Source organism: Ochotona curzoniae, unplaced genomic scaffold (assembly GCF_017591425.1).
Source record: "Ochotona curzoniae isolate NIBS_2020 unplaced genomic scaffold, NIBS_Ocur_1.0 scaffold_2453, whole genome shotgun sequence".
Classification (NCBI taxonomy): Eukaryota; Metazoa; Chordata; class Mammalia; order Lagomorpha; family Ochotonidae; genus Ochotona; species Ochotona curzoniae.
The window spans coordinates 25,354,949-25,366,739 of NW_024467094.1; the positions used below are offsets into that span (position 1 = coordinate 25,354,949).

Genomic DNA, 11,791 nt, shown 5'->3' on the forward strand with positions numbered 1-11,791 from the left:
TGTCTTAATGTACCATTGTTATAACAAAACTTAAAAATTATCAAGGATATGTCAGGCAATATTATTATTGCCATTATTTCCTTGGCTTCCAGTAGGCATGACTTCTAAATAAGTGGATTTTTTAAAGAAAAGTATTAAGGAATGAAGGCAGAAAGGCAAAAAGTAGAAAGAATAAGTCAACAAATCAATAAAGAACAGGTTAGGTACTTGATAAGCTTGTTATAGAATGAGCCCAGTGTTTTAAAAAAAATAAACATAACATCTTTGCGTTTCTGAGTTGACTACTCAGAACAAACGTATCATAAAAGAGTATGCCTGCCATAACTCCTCTTAATCTCATTCTGTGGTATACATTACATTGCAAAATAATCAAGAAAATAACAGGGATAACAAGGTCTTCATAAATACTAGTTATGGAACATCTGCAAGTTAATATACTTGCATCCAGTGTATTTTTAACATGAGGTTGTCCTGTGGTCCTGTCAGTGAGAAATCATGAGAAATTGTGAAGTCTGTTTGAGGATTAGTAGGGAGCTATTATGCTGACTATGGAGCCAAAAAAACTATTGAGACTCAGTGAAAACAGTCACTTGACCTTGGTGTTTGGTGTCTGGGGTTGGTTCTGGCTGGAAAATATCCACTGACCACATCATCTCCTAACAGCAGGTTGAAGCAGCTCAGAACTGTCACTTCTGTTGTGTCACTGAATGATTTTGCCTCAGAAAAAAAATTATTCATAAATAAGTATGCCCTGACTTCAGATTTGGAGGAATTAGTTAGACTAAGAAACAGCACAAAGACTTGTTCTACTTAACAAATTGGCCATCAGTAGGCTGGAGGGTAGAACATTTAACTCAATCATTTCTGACTCTATTAATTGCTTGAGTAGTATTTTGGCTATGACCTATGAACCATCATTTCCAGGCAAGGGCTGAGCACCTGGTCTTCGGTTAAAGAGGCTTCAGCACTTCATTCATAATCATAAATCACACACCTACACCCGTGTTATCAGGAAAAAATTAGGAATAGACTAATTTTAGGAAATGGTAGAAATCTACTGAGGAACTGCTCATGTTCCAGTGACCTAAATGTTTACAGTTTTGTTGCTTTAAAAAAAAACCTTACCATCAAGATGTTTTTGCTATTCTTTTGCTTTTTTTCTCAAGAATTTTAAAGTTACTTACCAAATCTGAAGCCAAGAAGCTCTTCACTGATTAAGTTGAATTTCAGCCTCTGAGCTTTTGCTTAAACAGTAACAATGAGAATTACATGAAGCTCCAGGTCCCTAGGCATTTTATTCTCTTATAGAAAATTGTCTGGATTCAGGTGTATGGTTGATTTGTTACCCTCTCTGAAGTGTGAGATATAACTGGTACTTTGTAAAAGGCTCTAAATTGAGGACATTACTGAACATCATTAACTTCAAATGATCTGAATTCTCAGATATTTTAACTTTAGTAGTGGTACCTTAGAAAATGCCAGGGTAAAAGTGGCTCTGTAACTTTTTTTCCCCCCTCAACATTACATGGATTGGGTTAATGCGTGGTAAACTGGTTTATAATACCAGACTTGTACTTAGGCTTACCCAACCGTGTTTATGTTGAGGTGGGGGAGGGTAGACTGAATTGAAAGGATAGATGCTGAATCTTAAGTGGTGATTGCAATGAAAACAAAATGAGCCTAAACTAAACAAAAATACTCTGCATGGAGCATTTTATAAAGAAAGGCACTAGGAGACAAAAAAAATGGATGAGAGGCATTCAGAAAGTAAAGATGGGAAAGACATTTGACCAGACATCGGGGTGTCGCTTGTCAACCATAACACTTACCAGGCTGACTTGGTTTCTGCTTCCACATCCCTCCCCTAACCCCCAGGAATGCCTGAAGTATTTGCTTCCCTGTAACTCAAGTAGAAGGTCAGGTTCAGTTATCATATCCTGCCTTAAGCTGCTTTTTGATAAGATTAGAGAAGATACTTATTCATCACCTAGAATGTGCTAGGCCTTGTGCTTGGTGCTAATAAAAATAGTTGGATTTCTCTCTCAGTACCACTACAGGATAGCCAGTGTCAGATTCCTTTTCAGATAAAGAGTATGTAATCCATAAAAGTGAATGCTTAAGATCACATAGGAGTTCCTATGTAAAGACTGTCAAAAATATAATAAAAAAATTTAAAAAAAAGATCACATAGGAGTTCAACGTAAGAACATGAGACAATCCCAATGATACCCTGAACCCTAAATCTGTAGCTGTTATTTCAGCTTGTTCCCTTACTTGGCTATTAATACCACCTTTTTTTTTTTTTTTGAGGTAGACTTTTGTCTCCATAATATAGCCCTGAGGAAATGATGATAAAATGCATCCATAAAAGACATTGACTTAGGGAATTACCTATTGTCCTTCACTCATCTTTTGGACAGCTGTGTGCCTCATGCTGAAGCTTCATGAGCAGCTTCTCTGTCTCATGTTGAATAATGATCTCATCTTGTCCTTTTTAAAAAACTTTTAACCTTAAATTCTATTTGAAGCTTATCCTACTTGGTGCATTTTCATTTATTCCCTCAACAGAGAAATAATTCTGTGTGGATTAATTTTGCAAGGATATCTAACATTATGTGCTGACTATTATCTATTCAGTTGATGTACTGTTTTAAATTTATTTCTCTTCTAAAAAAGGAGTAACTTCTTTGTCCCTCGGCCTTCGACATCTCTCCTGTCTCAGACACAAGTGATTGGCTTGAAAATCACAGTTCTGAAATAGAGCAGGCCTATCCATAATGCCCATTAATGCAGTGTCCTCCAGCCGGACAGCATCATTTATAACCTGAGAGTGAAGCTGGGACAGCTCCATATCTGCAGCTTCAGTTCACCCATTTATGCAGCCAGAGCAAATGATTCCGGCAGTCAGAAATCTCCCAAGGAGCAGCAAATACACAAAAGGAAGAAATAGATGTGGATAGAGGTGTTCTTATAATGAAAATCAGACCAAAGAGGGTACAGACAACTGCGAAAAAAAAACTAGATAAAACACTCAGGTCAAATGATGATTTAATATCTATAGAATCAGAGAGAAACAAGTGCCCCATATGGTTTTGATGACAGCATTCTAAAGTGGCTTAGACTTCCTCACACTACTTGGAATTCATGGTGGACTTACTTCTAAACCAACAAGGGGTTTATACAAAATAAGTGCTTGGTGAATTTTATGAATTAATGAAGGTGATGGATTGAGCAGTAGACAGGCTACTGACTAGTGGGCTTTTCAGTAGGGAACCACACAGAAAGGAGAAGCCATCACTCATCTGACAAGGGAAAGGATCCTGTGGAATTGAAGAAACATAAAAACCAATGCTTTCTTTGGCTTCATGGCACAATACACTGGCACATGCCAGAAAAGTCATGAGTAACTGCAGCATTTGCTAGAATACAAAGAGAGGGGAATGTTAAGGAGATTTTAATTACAAACAACTAGGTGTCTGCTAATTTCTTGAGGGAAAATGTTTAGATCTTTGATCTCTTCAGCTGATGCATAATTTCCCAGGCTCTTGGTGAAGGCTTCAGTTTTCATAGTAAATGGACCCACCTACTGAGCCCGAGTAAGAAAAGTAAAACAGATAAACATATGAAAATGTAATTAGGAAAAACCTTTGCATCTCAATTTTGCAATAAAGTTCCTGTGAAATTTCATTAGAAATAAATAAAAACATTTTACCTGCTGTGAAATGGGACGTTCCAACTTTGTAATTTTACTCATGACATACAGTAAGTAAAAATACTGCAATGTCTGCAAAGATAAGGGGTGTTGATATATATTGACATATTGTTTTACATTGACATTTATATTAGCGAAGAAAGTTAATATAGTTTTCAGACATGTAATGTGTTAAAAATTGATTTAGGAGAAAAAAGATGTAATCCCAAAGACAAGGAAGTTATTGTGAAAAACCAAATGACAGAGATTAATAGTCCTCAAGTTTTAAAAACAGAAAAATTGGATAGTAAATGCAAATGGATTAAAGCTTTTGTCTTGTTTCAGAGTTCTGATAAGTTTGAAAAATGTGTTTATTTTCAATTTAAGAGAAACCAGCAGAAATGGCAAAGATTATGTAATTTTGAAAGTAGTAAAGAAAAATAATTAAATGTTTTCAATCCAGTGAAATACTGAATTAGAAAGTTAAAGCAAAGTTGAATGGACAGCCAAAAAAAAATCACGAATCCCAGGAAATATACTCAGATTATATTTTTCCACAAAAATACTGAGTTTTAAATGACGCATTTGCCAATAAGCACTGCAAAGAAAATTATGCAAAAATCTATGCAAGAAAAAAAAGACAAAATCCCAGCAGGAAAAACTGTAAAAAAAATTGAAAGAGTGGAGAAGAAAGACAATGGAAGAAAATTCTATATCTTCATTGCCTTTTATAAGATTGGTTGCTATTTTTCTGAGCAGGATACCTATTATGATTGCATAATAGTTTGGATGCCTTCCCCCATTCCCTAATGCTCATGTTCTGGATTCTTTGTACCCAAAGTCATGTGTTATTCCTTAATGCGTTAATGGGTTACGGGTGGATACTTGATTGGATGTGTGATATCCAGGAGGGCACCCTGTGAGATGCCTCGAGACAACCGGGAATCTTGCCTTTGGAAGGTAGCTTTTTATACAAGCTTAGCTAGCTTGTTGTCTCTCTTTGCCACAGTCTCATCATGTGTTTCTCCTTCTGCCATTCTCTAGCTTCCCTAGACGCCTAAAACAATCAGGCAGCAGATCTTTCTGGACCTCCAAACTGTGAGTTGAAATGTACTTTTTTTTTTCTTTCTTAAAAAGGTCCTTTCAAATATTTTAGTCATTGTGACAATACATTAACTAATACAGAAAACTGACATTAAAGAATTGAGTCAACACTTCTAACCATGTTTGCAGATGTGGAAGAGTCTGGAATGGGTAATAAACAGGCTTAATATTAAAGGTTGGAAGAGTCTGGTGGGCCAAGCTAGAGAAGGCCTGGAAGATTATTAGAATGCTGTGTCAGTAGTTCTGAGGAGAACGCCTAAGACCCAAATGAGGGTTTAAATATGGACAGAGAAGGTCATGCTGGTGAAGTTGTAAATGGTTCATTTTATTGTGAATAGGGTTGAAGGTCACCCCTGTTTACATGTGGTAAATAAAAACTGGCTTTGTTTCTATTCTTGTGTTCAGTGTTTCTGAGAGGCTGGGATGAAATGTGCTGGACTGGTTTCATTCATGGCGGAAATGTGAGTGCAGCAAAGCGTTCAGTTTGCACCATGGATGTGCAGTGGCTGTTTTCCTTAAGTGTTGCAGAGAACACCAGGAGTGGAAAACAAGTGCAGAGGGGAAATTCTGCAAAATTTGCAGCCTAGCCAGGGAAAGAAGGAAGAGAAAGCTTTGGGGAAAGAAAGTAAGACTGAGAATCCATAACACAAGGCCGTATGTTGATGAGCAATGTAGTGGAGAAACGTCCTGAGAGGCATTTCCCTGATCTTCAAAACTGCCCTTCCCATCACAAACGCAGAAGCCTGCAAAGGCACAATTCTGTCCTGAGTCCACAGGGTGCTGTAAGTGAGCCAGCACGTGACCACCTCAGGATTGCCTCTGACATGCACTCTGTGGGTTTAAACCGGAACCAGCAAGGTCCCTGCTGGCAACAGTGCTTGTGGTGTTTCTGTGATGCTGGTGCGGCACGTGTGTCATGTAGAAGCTTGGGCGTCATGAAATCTGGTCATGAAAAGCCTGAAAGGCCAGGTGGAGTTGAGCCACTGCATTGGAGCCTGACTGTGAAGCCACAGGTGAAGCCCTACAAAGGTAGTGATAGCAGCCATATGAGATACATTCTGGAAAATGGCAGGTAGGAGATCAGGAACGCGGTAGAGACCAATGCAGAGTCCATAAACCAACAAAGACATGGGCTGATTCACCTAGATGTCTAAGAGTCAGTTCTTACTGATGCTATGGACATGAGTGATGAGAAATGAAGCTTTAGCTGCAGCAATAAGGTTGTAGGTATGGTTAGATGTCAAAGCTTTGGGGTTGTCCAGTGCCCAACACAATGTACCTGGGGATGCCATACTTAGATCTTTAGGAATGAATATTTGCCTTTCTGTTTTTGTTTGTTGTTTTAGTCTGGCTTTGGCTTGCTTTGTTCTTTATTTTCTTACCTTCCTTGTTTGGAATGGCAATGCATTTTTTGTGGCAGTCCTGCTATTGTATCTTGGAAGAATGCCATTTGATTTCGATTGTCTTGATTGCTTTGACTCTAACATAAGAATTTGCACTTTTGAAAAATGCTGCAACATTAAGACACCGGGATTCTTGGAAATAGAAGGAAGACATATTGCACTGTAAGAGGGGAATGAATGTTTGGGTGCCATGAGGGAAATGTTATGGTTTGGATGATAATTGGATGCCTTCCAAAAGCCACAGATAGGTGACTGATTTCTAAAGTTAATGATTAACAGTGAAGGTGAACTGATTATGATATGCATGAGGTAGGCTTAGTGAGAGATTTTTAAGTCTGTGGTAATGAGACTTCAGAAGGCATTTCTCATGAGAGCTTCAGACGGATAAGCAAATTCTGTCTAGTTTTGTGTCTCTACTTCCTGGATGTCCATGCGCTCCTCCATCTATATACCTTTACCATCACTCATTCAGTGACGGCTGTGAGAATTGTAATGAAATGATGCTCTTGATAGAGGCTATAAGCAGAAGTGAAAGGACTTCAGGACTCGCTGGCAGCTTGCAATGTGGAAGGGATCTAGGCAGGCTCCCAGGTTTCCAGTTTTGATGATCCAGAACAGAAAAGAGTGGAGATATCTAAGGGTGTTGATCCTATTTCTAGGTTGGCAGATGAGAGGTGCCTAGAGATGGTATAATGAGGTTCACATTGGATTTGCTTAGTCAGTTTCGTGTACATCTGGAAAGCAGTTGAGAGACTCAGGTAACAGATTTTTAGGATGTTTTTGCCATAGGTGAAGTAATTGGAGCTCAGCCTTTACTGATACCCAAAGAGATCCTGAAGTCATGGACCCAAAGTTTGGGACACAAACTTTGACACGATACATGGTGCTAAAATGTGGAAATGTGTTACACACGGAGGCTGACTAGTGCAAGACAGTCAGATATCACAGAGAAATCAGGCAGGACGAATAAGGTGGGAAAGGGTGACATCCAAATGGATTGTTGTAAAATGTCTGAAAATTTTGTAGGTGGTCCTCAAAACTGGTTTGCTATTGGTGTTTGGGGGCTATAGGAACTGAACTGCTCCATGACCTGCAAGAATGAAACAGTCACATCTGGTAATTGTCCTGGGAAAAATGATAGTAGCACTCCAATGAGGAGACAGAGAATGATGTCTTTGCTCAGTAGGGGTCCAGGACAGTGAATGGCAGGTGCATTGGGTGTGATTATAACAGCGAAGGAGGGATGGGCCGGAAAGGTCCTGAAATTCATGGCTGGTATATTAAACTCCATAATATTACAATTAAATTAAGAATGTATGACTGATAATGGATAGAATTTATTTCAGACAGCCTCCTCAGGCTAAGCCATTGTGGAGTAATATTGAAAGGACTGGGACTATTTAAAGAGAAGGGGAAAAAGTAAAGAAGAAGAATGACAAACTTCAATGAACATACTACTCTCTTTAATAATAAAAATGTTTTGTCACCATTTAACATTTATTGAGCTATGTGTTAGCCATTGTGCAATGTGTATGTCCACATTTGACCCGTTTTCTCTTGCATCTTAATTTTGTAAGGCACTGCTATTTTTGCTGTATGAAAACCTTGGAATCATTTGCCATCTTTAATTTGCTGTGAGCACCTGAAATAAACACGTACTGATATTTTTGGCATTCTGCAGATAATAGCACTGTATGAATCTTCAAACAGAAAGGTGAAGGCTGTCCATAACCTGTCGAGTACAGGATAATGCCTTCAAAGCGATGCATTCTTTGCTTGTTTAGACCTGATGAAAATGCTTTGCTAGCTGAAGTTCATAGCCAGGAAAATGGCCTGTGCTCTGAAGTAAAAATCTATATAGACATGAAGTTGAAAGCAGTTATGAAGGGATGACGGGTCAGTAATTAATATAGTTTGTTTCTTTTTCTTAAAAAATATAGCTGTCTCCTTTTTCTCTCTTTGTAAAACATGTCAGTTTTAAAGAAACCTGCACTAAACAGGTTTTGACTCTGAGCTATCACAATCAGATTGTTTGCGAATGTAAGCTATTGATCTCTGTGTAATAAAAAGGTCTTTTGCCAAGTAAAATAGCAACCCAAAGCACTGTCTCTTGGTATTCACAGACATCACAGTTGGGCTGCTGAGCAAAAATTTCCCCCTTTGTCTTTTCCCAGCAGCAAGTGTATCTGAGCGCTAGATGGGATTTCTTGTAGTTGAGCCATAAAGATGCTAGTTGGGCCAAGTACAATGAACTCTAATACAAAACACTGCACGGCAAATGCTTTCTCTGATTCCTACAAGAGTATTCCCAATTGTATGTAGCTGTACTGTAGGGAAGAGAAAGAAAGGATAAGGTCAGAGTCTCATACCTGCCAGCAGAAACCTTTGGTCATAATTTGCTCTTCAACTTCACTCACTGTCTCAAAGGTCTTGATTATTTTTATGAGAAAAAAATTCTTCCATGCATTCAAATTGACCACTAGATTGAAATGCCACGTGAAAAGGACCATGGAATTAAAGAAGTGCAAAACATATACTGAATGAAGCAACATCTTACTGCCTTTGTAGTTGATTTTTTTTTTTAATTTGGTAATATATTACCTAGTGACAAGAGATCCTAAAAGTACACAATTGAGTGATTGGCTAATAATGAGGCTGTTGACAATCTGATCATATATTCTGCCATGTAACGTTTAAATTTTTTTCCTGGGATGACTTGGCTAATTACTGAATTGAAGAGTCAAACCAAGATGTCATTTCCCTGATTTTTACATAGTCACAGAAAATATATTATGACAGAGACTTGCTGTTGAGGGAGTCCACTACAACTGAAAAATGTTAATTTCAATGTCTTGAAAATATGATTTGAATGGATTCTGTAGGGTGAGGGTGGATAAAGCTAGGCCAGTAAAGATAATTGGTTGGTAAGTGTCAACAGGAGAAAGTATAGCTGAGAAGCAGGTATTGTAAATTAATTCCACGTATTGCTCCACCAAGATCAAGTGTCATGTTGAGAGGTTGATTTGAAAGGTGGCTGTTGGATATGTGAAGGAAAATTGCTGAGCTTTTATCCTTTGACTCTGTGGAATTTTGTAGGTATATCTGCTAGCTTTCAGGAAGGTACTCAAGTTTTGTGATGGCTCTTGTGGCTTATGATTGCACACTTTGTATGGCAATAATAATGATGGTAAAATGACTACATAGTAAGCACTTTACATACAAGAATTTATTTAATTTTCCAAGCCCTCTGAGGCAGGTTTTAGCATCACTCTCAGCAAGGATGTTGCTTTCTCAAGGTTGCATAGCTGTTTATTAAATAGATCAGCTCGTTTCTGGGACACTTACAATAAAAAAGGAACGATATAAGCAAATCCAATAAGAGGTTATAAACCAGAAGGATAATTGGGCTTTAGGGAATGGATGAAGTCAGTGAAGCCAAGAAGCAGAACCATAGCAATAAGTATATAGACAGAATGTCTCAAACAAACCAACCATTCTAGGTGCCGATGCCACAGTGCAAGAATACAAGCTTCTATCTAAGGAGCTAACATCACGCATTGGCATGGGTTCGTATCCCAGCTGCTCTGCTTCTGATCTAGCGTCTTTGGTTTAAGAAGATGATATTTAAATGTAAATGCGTATGTCCTATACTTGGCATTTTTCCTAGAAAAACCAGCTCTAATATGGTGGGGCATGAATGTGTGAACTTGGTTGATGGACTATTAATAAACAGGTAAAAGTGGTTTATAATGCCAGATGTGTCGGCTGTCACAATGCCAAGATACTGTAGAACAGCAAGGTCTGTTATTCTCAATTTTTCAATTCTTTCCTCAAAATCATATTACACATGTTGTACTAAACACAATATAGCCTAGAGTATTATGTCTTCTCTTCTAATGCTATCGAAGTTAATTCCCTGAACATCTTGATTTTAATTACCTCTTCAATGCCCGCTGTTGAACTTTTTACTGAAGTAGGTAATCAGGGAAATTAGATTATAATTTTTATGAATTCCTTTTTTTCTATCTGAGTGTAGAGGTGACTCAAGCATCTTGCACGTTGAATTTTAAACCACTGAGCAGAAGGGTGCTTCTACCCCAACTATATGTTGTTGAAACTCTGGAATAATTCTCATACTCTCTATTACAACTCCACTGTGTGATACTGTGCATATACAGCAAGCATAACGCCCCTCTGCTGGCTGGTCATTCTTAATTTCAAAGCTCATGTTTTCCTTAGTAGCCATATCACACTTCCACTTGTAATTAAATTGGAAAAGACATGATATTTATGTAATGCTCCCAGAGACCACCAAATTTTAAGAAGTATCGATAATATAGTCAACTTGAATTTCATTAACAGTAAAACATGGGGAAAAGTGAAGCTAGTTTGTGTTGCACTGCCCAGTTAAAGCAGCAATTTTGTAAGAATATGGGTTTTTATGTCCACATGAGGGAGCTTAATGGGAAATAAAACTAATCGTATTGATGGATTAATGTGTAAATGCTGAATTGTTAAAAAAGACAAGCACATGTTATTTATTTGAAGAAATAAATTGTTTTGCATTAAACAATTCTCCCATATACAAAATAAAGCTGTGGAATATGCCTTTGGCTACATGGTTATAAGTTATTGACATTACTAAATATCCTTCTGCCAGAGTCTGAGCCTTAAACCTCACCAACAGGTTTTTTTTTTTTTCCCTAAGATTCATTTTCATTTGAAATGAAGACTGGCAGAGTAGACAGAGAAAGATCTTACATCTGCTGGTTCACTCCCCAAATGGTTCTAACAGCTAGAGCTGAGCCGATCCAAAGCTGGGAGCTGGGAGCTTTTTCTGGGTCTCCTATATCAGTGCAGGGGTCCAAGGACCCATGCCATCCTCTGCTACTGTCCAAGGCCATTAACAGGGAGCTGGATGGGAAGTGGAGCAGCTGGGACTCTAACCAGGACCAACGTACAATATGGAATGCCGATGCTTGAAGGTGAAGGAGTAGCCTGTGGGGCCATAGTGCCAGCCCCAACAGGGTTTAAGAGTTAGGATCAGATTATAATCATAATTCAATTTTGCTTCCAGAATGACTGGGTACTTTTCCTACCCTAAAATATTTTCACTGATTCTCTTATGCTTACTGAGTTTTTTTTCCCCCCACCCTCATCACACTGTTGTTATTTAGGCTTATTTTAGCTTTTCAAATTATTTTGTTTTTGTAAGCCCTTTCACAAATTATTCTCTTTTTTATACTTATTTGACTTCTAGTTCCTAAACTATAACAGCTTTTTTAAGTTAAAAAAAATTTGATAACTAAAAATGTCACCCCTTAGCCCTTCACTTTAATTTTTCTACACTTTATTTAATTGTGCTTTTTTTTACTCTTTTTGATTACACTTTAAAAAATTATTTTTATGATTATGCCAATCATAATTGCTTGTTTTGTGACATAGCCACAAACAGAATCTTTAGAACATTTCTGGTCATGTTTTTCAGAAATCATTTGATTTCTGTCACTAGTAGATTGCCTACCTATTCCAATATTAATTCTTCAAAAACCCTTGTTGCATATAACTTTGCAGATATTCTAGCTAACTTCAG

The 11,791-nt window shown here is 37.8% G+C and overlaps 1 long non-coding RNA gene across 1 annotated transcript in view; it reads left to right on the forward strand.

The window, feature by feature from the left end:
- The window catches only part of LOC121169728, a 64,138-nt gene extending 56,141 nt beyond the window's left edge, over positions 1–7,997 (forward strand). Inside the window, exons 3-4 of the long non-coding RNA XR_005885909.1 lie at positions 4,736–4,789; positions 7,776–7,997. This is a non-coding gene — a long non-coding RNA (uncharacterized LOC121169728). The remainder of the gene's footprint in view (positions 1–4,735; positions 4,790–7,775) is intronic.
- The last annotated feature ends 3,794 nt before the right edge of the window (positions 7,998–11,791 follow it).